The sequence below is a fragment of the Phodopus roborovskii genome, unplaced genomic scaffold, assembly GCF_943737965.1.
Source record: "Phodopus roborovskii unplaced genomic scaffold, PHOROB, whole genome shotgun sequence".
NCBI classification, from domain to species: Eukaryota; Metazoa; Chordata; class Mammalia; order Rodentia; family Cricetidae; genus Phodopus; species Phodopus roborovskii.
In genome coordinates this window covers 12,414,783-12,427,073 of record NW_026126424.1, presented here as the reverse complement: position 1 = coordinate 12,427,073, position 12,291 = coordinate 12,414,783, and positions in this window count along the sequence as shown.

Sequence of the window (12,291 nt, the reverse complement as noted above, 5' to 3'; positions counted from 1 at the left end):
ACCTTTTGTGTAATAGTCTTTTACCTCTTTATCAGTTGTATGTTTAAGAAATATTTCTACTAGTTTGTGCCCTTTTTAAGGAGGTGAGGGATTGGGATTGGACCCAGAGCTATGCATATGCCAATTCAACATTCTACTAGTGATAGACACTACCTTTGTCCCCAGTCATCCCTCTAATTTTTTTACATTGTCTTATACAGAACATACTGTGGACTTTTGAAATGTGAAAAATAGATACAGAGTTTATAGCAAGCAGAAAACTAAATAGAAACTTAGAGAGCTTGTAAAGAGAAATAGCAACTTACTCATTGTGGTATCCTTGATTTTTCTTTTAACAACTGAATATGCCCTGTGAACTTAATAATGGTATAAAAACAGAATTTATTTCATCAATGTAAAAACTGAATTTATTTTGGTTATTAAGAATATTCTATCCTTAGGAGTCAGGTACAGTGGGATATCACTAATCAACTTGCCATGTGGATGTGGTGGCAGTCATTGTACCAACATTAGCTTCAGGGTTGGAAAGAATTAAGGAGATGAGACAGCAATACCTTCTGGACTCCTGGATTGCTGCTCTGTGGGGGGGGGTACATCCTCAAAACCACAGTTAAGTAGTCACTTCCTAGTCCCATGCTCAGTGTTCAAACATTTTGTTCGTTGTGATCTACATTATACCCCACTGTACTTGGGTTGTCGTCACTAAAAATGACTGACTTTACTTGTGAACTAGGTACATCTTTACTCAGTTTTTAGCTTCAGTTTAAGTTTAATGTCTTTTGTAACACATCCCCAATAGTTTTAGCACATCACCATACTGGATCTCAGCTGCACACATCCATTCCTCCAATCTGGCAATAACCATGGCATGTCACTGTGTGTAACGAGTATCCATGTATCTACCTTCCCAACAAGGGTAAGCTTCTTGGAGGAAGGGTAGTAGGCATGATTTTCTGTCCCCCTTGACCTTATTTGCTTGAGACAGAGTCTCTTGCTGAAACAGAAGGTAGGCTACCTAGGGAGTAGGCTCTCAGGATCTGCTCATATCTACTGCCTAATTCTGTATTCCAGGCATGCACAGCTATGTGGGACTTTTTTAATGGGTGTTTGGGATTCTAAACCAGGTCTATGCTTACAGAACAAGCACTCATATCTACTGAGATCAACCTTTTTTTATTTTTATGACCTATCAACTCCCCCTCCCCTTGTTGGCTACATGTTGTAGAACCAAAAGGTTCTACACAAGGTATATAAGGTTTCCACAAGTTCCCAAAAATTAATAACTGGACAGCATTGGCGATGACTCAAAGCACGTATTGTACTGTATTATTCAAATATTCAGAGTGAATGAGTAAAATTAGCACCACTAACCAAGAGAAAATGTAACAATTGAATTTATTTTCTACTTCCTTTCATTTAATATCCTTTTAGAAATCAGAAAAATCACAGTCAATTGAAAAAAATAAAAGGTATTCAACCAGATCTGAGTGAGTAATTTTATATGTAAAATTTATTAATGAAAGCACAAGAATACTAAAGGAATCATATTTTTCACTTAGACTGGATACAACCCTTCTGTATCAATTATTTTATATTATCAGCTTGCTCTAAAGAAGTTTGTTCACTAAATAGGAATGTCTCATTGTTCTGCTCTTTTATTAGCTTTCTTCTTAAATGGATTTATTGGTCATGAAGAGTACATTTTAACTTTATAGTTTTATAAGTCTTATAGTTCTTAAGAAAAAGGCCTTGGCAGTAATCAGTTTGACAAGTATTTATACTCATTTATGCTTATAATAGTCAAATTATATGATACTACCCTTACTCCAAAAATTCTTCCATGCCTCCTTCATAATTAATCTATGAACTCTGACCAGATTGACACTGATAGACATTCAGTCAGAATTTATTAACTGGGGCTGTGGAGATGGCTTAACGTGTAAAGCACTTGCTACAAAGATCTGACAACCTGAGTTTGAATCCCCAGATCATAATCAGAGCCATATGCAGTAGTGTTTATAATCCTAGTGCACACCTCTAGGGAGATGGAAGGCCAAGACAAGGGAATCCACACAAGTTCTCATGGCAGCCAGCCTGGTGCATGAAGCAATAACAAGGAACTCCATCTCAAAGCAACATGGTAGGGTATGACCAACCCTGGAGATAGTCCTCTGGCCTCTGTATACATGTCATTCCACAAACACCATCAAATACACATATGAGTGCACAAGTACATATACATACAAATGTTAATTTTATGGTCCAGCAGCTGAAAAAAAAAACTAGAATCATAGTATTCTTACTTCTGTATCTGCCTTATTCCATTCACTCAGAACAGTATTTTGGAGACTCTCTCATGTTATTCCATGTACCAATACCTCATTTTTTTGACCAAGTATCATGGTATCTCATTGTTCAGATATAGAAAAATGTGTTTGTCACTCACCATTTGAGATGCTTTTAGCTTATCTTCAGGGTATGGCCATGATGTACATTTGTCCTGAATAAAGAAGCCAGTTGTCCAAGGTCGACAGTAGCTCATGCCTATGGTCATAAACATAAATATTTAGAAGTGGATTTGACAGCATGACCATTTAACAAAATAACAACAGGTTCTGACCAAGGGCCTATGACCTCCAAAGCTTTTGACCAAGATTATAGTACCAGGCACAAAATGCCTTCTGAAGAGCAGACCTCAAATACAATCAGAAAACAGTTGCCTGATTGTAGTCATGCTGCTATTGCATCGGCTTCTTTTTCACCATGGACAGCAGTCAATGGAGAGAAGCATAAATTGTCAAGGTGCCATTAATAAAGACTGAGTGTTCAACCCTAAATAGACCACCTATATCAACCCAACCACCACCACTACCACCAAGACTTAGAGAACATCAAGGAAGAGAAAACAACAAAAATGTAAGAGCCAGAGGTGGGAAGGAAAACTGAAAGGATATCTTGTGGGCATGATATGATTAATGACTATTACACTCACAGAGTCATAATAGCTCTAGATACCTTCACAAGACTGTACAAGATCAAGCCAGCCAAAACTTTGGAAGTCTAACGTGCTAACCTAAATAATTTCCATCTAGCTTGACTGGCTTTGAACTCATAGTGATTCTCTTATATTAGACTGAATTATAGACAAGCACCACTATGCCTTCGTATGTTAAAAAAAAAAAAAAAAAAAAAAAAAAAAAAAAGGACCTTGGGAGCACATTTTCCATGGAGGGATACTCCCTTAACCTAGAGGCAGGAGGGAAGGCCTAGTCCCTACTCCAAATGACTTGACAGATTTTGATGACCACTCCTGAAAGGCATCCCCTTACCTGTGGAGTGTGTGGGTGTGTGGGGGGGAAATGGGATGGAAGGGTGGTCAGGGGCATAGAAGGGTGGGAAGGAGGGGGAACTGGGATCGATATGTAAAATAAGATAAATAAATTAATAAACTTTCACTTTTTGTATATTTATTTTATAAATAATTATATTGGGGGGGGGGGTCAAGACAGGGTTTTGTCCTGGAACTCGCTATGTAGATCATGCTGGCCTTGAACTAACAGAGATCAGCCTGCCTCTGCCTCCCAAGTGCTGGGATTAAAGGCATGTGCCACCAACACCAAGCTTATAATTGTAAATTTATATGTGTAAAATTTAATCTGCACAGCTGTATATCATGAATATATTATATAAGTATATCAATACATTTATGTAATATAATATATATTTATATATTGATGAACATGTAATTTTTGCTGTTTTTGAGACAGGCTCTCAGGTAGCTTAGGCTGGCCTCAAACTAGCTCCACAACTCAGGCTGACTTGAAGTGTTGATTCTCCCATCTCCAAAATGCTGAGATTATTAGTCTGAACTACCATACCCAACCTTGGATTTTGTCTGAGATATTTTTTACCTTCATTTATGATGGCTGTTCCTACTGTAGGCTATTTTTACTTCTAGATGGCCAGGTTTTTTCTATCAGAACTTTATTAAAAATGTTCATCGTCTTTTGGTTTTCATTATTTTTTAATAAAATCTGAGAATATTGGAACATACAATTTTTCTCTGTTTTAATGGATATGTGTGCTACTAACTTTTTATGATCTTTACTACAATGTCTTGCTGTGTGCTTTTTTGTGATTTTTGTGCTGGAGAGTCGCTGGAACCTCTTGGATCTATGAACTTGGCTTTCATCGTATTCGTAAGCTTGGGGTCATTCACATGTTTTAACAGACACCAGGCTGTTTGTGGAAGTTTGTGGAATGCTTTCCTTGTTGATACCTTGGTGTTGACCCAGAAATCACTAGGCTCCATTCAAACCTTTCTAGTGCCTTTTTCCTTGCACATACTTCAATTTACTTCATTTCAGTCTTTATGTTCTGAGTGAATTCTACAGCTCTTAAGTTCCCAGCAAACTCATCCAAAAAACTTCTTGCTGACATTTCCTGGTTTGAAAATCTCCCGTTTCTCTTCCCATTATGTTTATATCCCTCATGCCCTTAATTCTGTGAGGATACTAAAAAGAGTTACTTTAAAATCCTCATTCACTAATTGTGACATCTTTCTCATTTCTAATTCTATTTCCATGCACCCCTGCATATTAGTTCTAGTTATGGGTAGGAGTTTTTTCTAATGGAAGGCAAACTTTGATTGATGCTGCACATCATAAATGTTACTTGTTAAATGACTGGATTTGGCTACTTTTTAGAGTGTTGAATTAATGGTGTTACATAGGTAGTTCAGAAACATCAATCAACTCAGTCCTTTGGAAGCTTCTGCTTGGGTCCTGACAGGGCAGACCTAACACAGCAGTTACACTAGGTCTGGTTTAGCTCCCCCTAATAGAGAGCCCCTCTATTAAAGACTCATTCTTCTTGGTTCTCTGCTGAATGCTTCAAGTGTACAATGGTAGCTCTTTGAGATGGCTAGAAGCTCAGCATTTCTCAGCCCTGTTTGAAACCTGAGAATTTTGTCCTATACTGCTCATAGCACTGTCCCTATTCAACTCTAAGAGCATCACATGTGCTCTCTGCCTACTATTCAGTATTCTGATACCCAAAATACTAACTGCTTCTGCCTCCATGAGCTCTCACCTCTGGCCCCATGAACTGTGATGCTGCTGTAGCCCAGGTTTGCCTTCTTTTAGCCACAGTTTGGGAAAGAATCTCTAGACAAATTCTAGGATAACACAAGGCTAGTCTCATTTATATTGCTTTTCTTGGGAGGGGAGTCATAGTTATGTTCTTCCAGTTATCAACTAGTGAAAAAGTTATTCAATAGTTTATCTTGATTTCTAGTTGTCCACTGAAGTATACAAGGTGGAAAATCTAATTATCAGTTATTCTCTGATTTCCTGCCACAGAAACAATTGAAATTTTTAAAATATTTGGAGATTCAAAAAACAAAGAGATATTTTAACAGTTAATAGCACCAATTGTTCTATCAGAGAATCAGTGTTTGGATCTGAGCACTTACTTGGGATCACTCATAAATGTATATGACTCCAGCTCTAAGGTATTCAGTGTCTCCTGCTGGCTTCCGTGGATACATGTACAAATTTCTCTCTCTGCCCTCCCCCTCTCTCACACACACACAAAATAAAACCTTTAAGGTAAAAATGTAACAGTCTTGAGAATTCTTTAGTAGTATAGATTTATTAAATCTAGTTTCCTTCCTATTACAAAAGTCCAAAAGAATTCACACTCTGCGTCTGTCCAAAAGCACTATGATAGTCTAAATAATCAAATAATTTACATTAGGAATATTATAGTTTTTAATAATGAATAAAATTGCACATAAGCATTTCTGAGGGCTGAAATGATTACTTTTGTTGTTTCAGTTCAGGGAAGAATTGTGTTTGTATACCCATTCCATTACTGGACTGCTCATGAATTATGTGTTTTATTGGATTGCCTTTGAGAAATCATTTTGATCATTTCTATGTTCTGTACTTGTCACTTTTCTTGTGTGTGGTTTAGTTTTCCCTTCTCTGGGGCTGTGTGTGAGTGAGGGTTAAAAAAATATTTTTCACATCTTTACTAAGTTGTTCGGGGATAGGGGGGAGAGATACATTCTGAACTATCTTTCTACACTGTAAAAAAAAAAAAAAAAAAAAAGCACCATTTTTTGTAAAGCCTTATTTATTTCCCCCAAGCAGATAATTGTCCACAGTGGGTTTTATGAAAGAAAGAAAGTTGTACCTAGATGGGAGAAGGATGAAAGCTCAAATCATGCCAAGGTGTAACATTGAATCAGTGCCCGAGCAGATGAAGCAGCCCCCTCGGCCCGAATGCAGCGGCTGATCTCCTGATTCTCTTTAAGATTTTGTTTCTGGCTCCCAGTTTGTCATTTCCGTTATGGGCCTTTAAATGACTTTGCCCTTCAGGAAGGTGGCATTTGTCACGGTAAGGTGGAAGAGCCCTAGGATAGAACTAGGGATATGCCTGGACTAGTTCCATGCTGCTATGAGCTATGTGATTCAGGGGAAATTACCTGGTCTCAACTCGAGAAGAGGATAAGGTATTTTTATTGCTTCCCTTTTGCTTGTTTGTTTTAACCCTGGCTTTTAAGATGGAGAATAGTGTGTGTAAAATAAAACTCATTGGCAAGGAAAGAGATGGGAGTGGGTGTCCCCAGAGGATAGGGAAAGCTTAGGGGATCTCCAAAGGGAGCCTAATATCAGCACAAGGTTCCCAGAGGAAGAACATAAAAATAAGGGCTGACTGAACCACCTTTTGGACAAAGCTCCCTTTGATTCCGAGTTTCAGTGACATTCACTCAGCACCACCTCTTTCAACCGTAATAGCCCAGGGAATACTTCTCTCCTCTGTTGAAGAATATATTCTGATAATGAGGTTCAAGGCATTGCTACATGGCAGAACGAAACAAAACTGTGAGTGTAACTCTGTCTCTGCCTCTCCCCCAACTGACGAACCTTTAATAAGAAAGCTTCATCTCTCTGAAGTTGGGTTTCTAGTCTGCAAGATGAAGACAATGAAACCCACTTCGTAATTACATTTGTGAGCTTGTTTGGCAAAACATCAAATGCCATTCATTTGATGGGGTTTGCTCACATTAATCTGTAGAGAAAGTGAGCTGAAATAAGCGCAGTGAGGACCTGAAGAGGAGAAATAACTCCTAAAATGAGGATTGTAAACGGGAGGACCTCATTGGGATGTTTTGGGAAAGACACTAGAACCCAGGGAAATGGTGTGGTTTTGTGTGTTAGAAGAGTGCCCTAGACCCTGCTTTTGTCCCTGGGTCTCATTACTGTTACGGTGGAAGCACCACTCCAGTCCCTGGCATCCATATACCCAAAGCCTGGGTATGTCATGGTGGAGGTTCCACCCAAGCCCCCTCCCCCAACTCCCTCCAAACCCAGCTGCAACTCAGAAAGCCTGCCTGATGACCCTTTCCCCCAAGATGCTCAAGATCATGCCCACAGGGTATTTAAACTGCCTCCCAGACTCATAGTTTTTCTGGGCTCCCTTTCCCCTCTCCTATCTGGGGGAATAAAAGGCCACCAGGGAATGTTGTACCCATTAAACATGGGCTTTTTCTAATTCAATTTGATTTGGTCTGATTTGGATTACTGCATCAGTGGAGAGGCTTATCCAGGTGTAGGATCTTTTCCGTTACGAACCGTTATATGACTTCCTCCCACCCTCCTCAGTTATGGTGCGAAGAAACTTAGAGTTACCAAGAGATTTAAATGAACTAATATATGAGAAATTTTTTAAAAATAGTCAATAAACATTAGCTATTATACGGTTTCTGACGAGTTTTGAAACATTAGTTATCGTAACTCTATTGCGTGGTTGTTCTCCAAAATTTGAAAACCTTAAAAAGAAATGGTATTTGACACAATTTTGGTGCGTGGGAAAGGCAATAGCACAGTTGGAGAAACCATGAACTAGGAAGCTCCTGGGAAAGAGCAAAACTAGAGGGAGCTGCTTTGAGGCTAGGTGCAAACAGGGCTGGACTAAAGCAAATGAAAATGAAGCAAATTAAAGAAAACCCTTGTACCTTTGTCCCAGGTTTCTGGGTCCTAATCCCACCTACAAGCTCTGAAGACACAGTAAATGACAAAAGGCCAAACCTGCTTCTCGTCTTACAGCTGCAGAGACCTGACTGAAACAGCTCTCTTTCTGAGATTTTCTTTAAGATGGTCAAATTATTTTTCTTACTTTATTTTTTAAAAAGGACATAAAATTTGTGTAGTTTTAAGCCATTTGTAAAATTTTAACACTGTCAGTGAATCTAGTAGTTTGGTGTTTGAGGAGACATCATGAATGTATAGACCTACTGTTTAAGCTAGGTGATTGGATTAACTCCAGAGACTGATTCTCAACCAAGATCCCACAAATTGGAATTTCACAAGAAACATGGCTGGATATTTTTAAAGGTGATATTGTACCATTAAGATCTACTACTTAATTTTGTAAATGATGACTTTTATAGATACCTAAAGTTCTTTCCAAAATATACTCATCTCTACTACCAATTTTCTTTCTTCAAAGGGTTTGTGTGTGTGTGTGTGTGTTTATTTATTTAACATAACCAATGCCCCAAAATTTATAACAGGTGTAGTTCACAATGTTGTAGTTACTCTTCTTAAAACCTCTGGCTACACTGTTTCTTTTTAAATAGACAGAACATGATACATTACACACACACACAAAAAAAAGCATTCCAAAGAAATATACACACTTGTCTTTAAAACGTTTAAGATTTTTGGGAAGCTGAAGATGTGGCTCAGAAATTAAGGGCACTTGTTACTTTTCCAGAGGACCAGAGTTCAGTTCCCAGCACCTGTGTAGGAGCTCACAACTGTCTGTAACTCTAGTTTCAGGTGATTCAACACCATTTTCTAACTTCTATGGATACATAGGTAGTGCATATACATGCATTCTGGCAAAACACTCAAATACATAACTTAAATAAATCCAATATAATCGCTTGAACAGTTCATGAAATATCATCCACAAGACAGAGATAGCTGGAGACCCATGCTAGCTCTGAAATGCTGATAATGACCATTCAAGAGAAAAAGGAAATTTTTAATAAACTATCATCCTTGACCCATATCCAGCCCATGGTCTTCTTTTATATCAAGCATGAGCTAAGGATAGTTTTACATTGTTATATTAAAAGTAAAAGGAAGAATATCATTTGTAGTGCATGATTTATCTGATACTTGTAATGGCCTTGCAGTCCTTTTTCATTTCATGGATGACGAACCTAAAGTGAGAGTCAAATTCACGCAGCTTCTGGCGTCCCATTTTGCTGGCATTCTACCAGGCAGCTTAGCCCAGGGCTGGTGCTCTACTCACCTCCCCACTGAAGGAGCCTACAGTTGCACAGGAGTGCCAAAAGTCTGGCACAACATACCCCTGTGTGTTTCCTGGAAATGTGATGCTGTGTTTCAGAGAAGCAAGCGATGGCTCTCTAGGAAATGGAGGCCTCATCTGTCACAACGACAGACCTCAATTAAATCAAATCTTACTTTCCCCAAATAAGACCATTTTTCTCAGTGGTAAACTTTTATTACAAAATTAATCTCGTATATGACTTACATTGATTAATTGTTATTATAACTTGAAATTTGGGGCTGAGAAGATGACTTTGTCAGTAAAGTTCTTGGCATAGTACAGTTGTGTGCTACTGTCATCCTAGAATTATGGAGGCAGAGGCAGACGCAGGAGGATTCCTGGGGCTCGATAGCTAGTCAGTCTAGTTGAGTCAGTAAACTCTAGGTTCAGTGAGAGTCTGTGCAGAATGATCAAGGAAGACATGTGTCTCTACTACTGTCTTCTGCATGTGTTAGACAGAGAGAGAAAGAGAGAGAGAGAGAGAGACCCACAGAGAGAGATAAATGTACACATCTCAAATTAGAGAGGTTTGTTTCCTATTTTATGTATAGGGACCAACACTGTCACTTTGCTTCTACCTGTAGAACCACAAACTGCAAAATACTATCTGCTTCTTTCCAGAAAAAAATGTTTGCTGACCCCTGCTTAAGAATGTTAGAATACAGCAGAGAATATCAAGGAAGAGGGCATACAAAGGCTGAAAGAGCCAGAGAACCAGTGCATCTGCAGAAAGTGCAGAGGACAAACCTAGAGATTGGGTGAGAGATGGGGTGGATCTTGGGGAACAAACAGGGATGGGCAGATCTGATAAAAATGTGTTCCCTGAAACTCTCAAAGAATTTATAAAGATTCAATTTTTAAAAGCAGAATTTTAGAGTATGAAATTAATTTGGCCCAGGCGTTGGTGGCACACACCTTTAATCCCAGCACTCAGGAGGCAAAGGCAGGCAGATCTCTGTGAGTTCAAGACCAGCCTGGTCTACAAGAGCTACTTCCAGGACAGCCTCTAAAACCACAGAGAAACCCTATATCAAAAAAAAAAAAACACAAAATAATAATAATAATAATAATAATTTGGGTTTTGGGTGGTTATAAAGATTGACCTTTCTCTTTTTATTACCAAGTTATCAGTAAAACTGGGTACACATCAGCTGGCCATCCTGATGCTAATGGTATTTTAATTTTCTTAAACTTTTTATTTGGTCTTTGTGTCTTTCACATCACACATCTAGATCCCATTCATTTCCCTGTACCTTCATATCCACCCTCTGCCCAAGCAACCTACCTCCCCCCTAAATAAATAAATACAATTTAAGAGAAAAAAATCTAATCATGTAAGCTATAATGTGAAAAAAAAAATCTGTACTGCAAGAACTGGGGTGGCGACTCAAATGACAAAGTCCTTGCTGCTAACATAAAGGATCTGTGTTTGAACTCCAAGCACACACAAAAAGCCATGTGAAGCCAGTCATTGGTGGAGCACAACTTTAATATCAGCACTCAGGAGACAGAGGCAGGCTCTCTGTGAGTTCAAGGCCAATCTGGTCTACAGAGTGAGTTCCAGGATAGGCTCGAAAGCTACAGAGAAACCCTGTCTTGAAGAGAAAAGAAAAAAAGACATGCAGCTGGAGAGACCACTTGCTGCTCTTCCAGAGGGCCCAGGCTTAGTTCCTAGCACTCACATAGTTGCTCACAAACATTTGTAAGTATAGTTCCAGGTGATTTCCCCCGCCCCACCTTTTGACCTTTACCTACACTTGCATGCATGTGGTGCACTTCCATATACATACAATCAAAATAAAGGTTAAAAAAAAAAAGTCAGTGTCAGGAGCCATCTATAATCTTGATACTGGAAGAAGAATAAAGAGGATCCCTAAAGCTAGGCAGTCCTGGTTCAATGAGAAACCTTGTCTGTAAAAACACAGTGAGGGTAACAAAGACACCCAAAGTTGATCTCTGCCCTCCATATGCACAGGCACAACCCACACATGTGTGCATGCACACACACACACTCACCTTTGTGCACATAAGTATGCTTGCTTATACACATACATACATATACACAAAAAACTATTATGCAAAATATCTAACACATTATTATTTGTCTAAGTGTTGAAAACTGGACATATAATTCTTATGAGACCACACTATTAAAGTGACTGTGAAGCAGAGAAGCATAGGGAATAGTTTAGCAATCTGGGACCCCACTTGTGTAGGACTATGCACATGCTCCTATTCTAATCATGTATTTGGCAGCCTGAGACTCTTACTCACATACAAGCACTGATATCTCTCTCTCTCTCTCTCTCTCTCTCTCTCTCTCTCTCTCTCTCTCACACACACACACACACACACACACACACACACACACACACACACACTACAAATTATGCAATGAACAACCTACCAAAAGTCTAGAACCCTATACAAGCTTATCGCCACATGCTCAGCCCATTCTAAACAACAGACTAGTATCTCCTCCCCTTAACAACCATCAAACTTAGATTCTGTCCAATCAATCATACCCCAGCTATGGCACAAAGGTGTCAGTGCCAATCCCACCTAGATTGGTTTGGGATGCATTTGGAATAGTCAAACTGTTTCAGAGTGGACTCTTAGAAATATACCTATTTATTGCTTTATTTTTATAGACATGCATATGACAAAACAAAACAAAAAATAGATGCATTGAGGGAAGGGACATGGACATGGATAGTAAAGGAAAACCTATATAAGTTAAAGCTGTCAACCAAAATAGACAACCACTCAAAGCACGCCCCTTAACAATCAATCCCTCCTCTTGATCCTAAACTTAAAAAGGAATCCCCACACAGTAACTACAACTTGAGTATCTTCACTAGGGTATGATGGGAGATGTCATTCTGTAAATATGTATCTCTTATTGGTTAATGAATAAAGCAC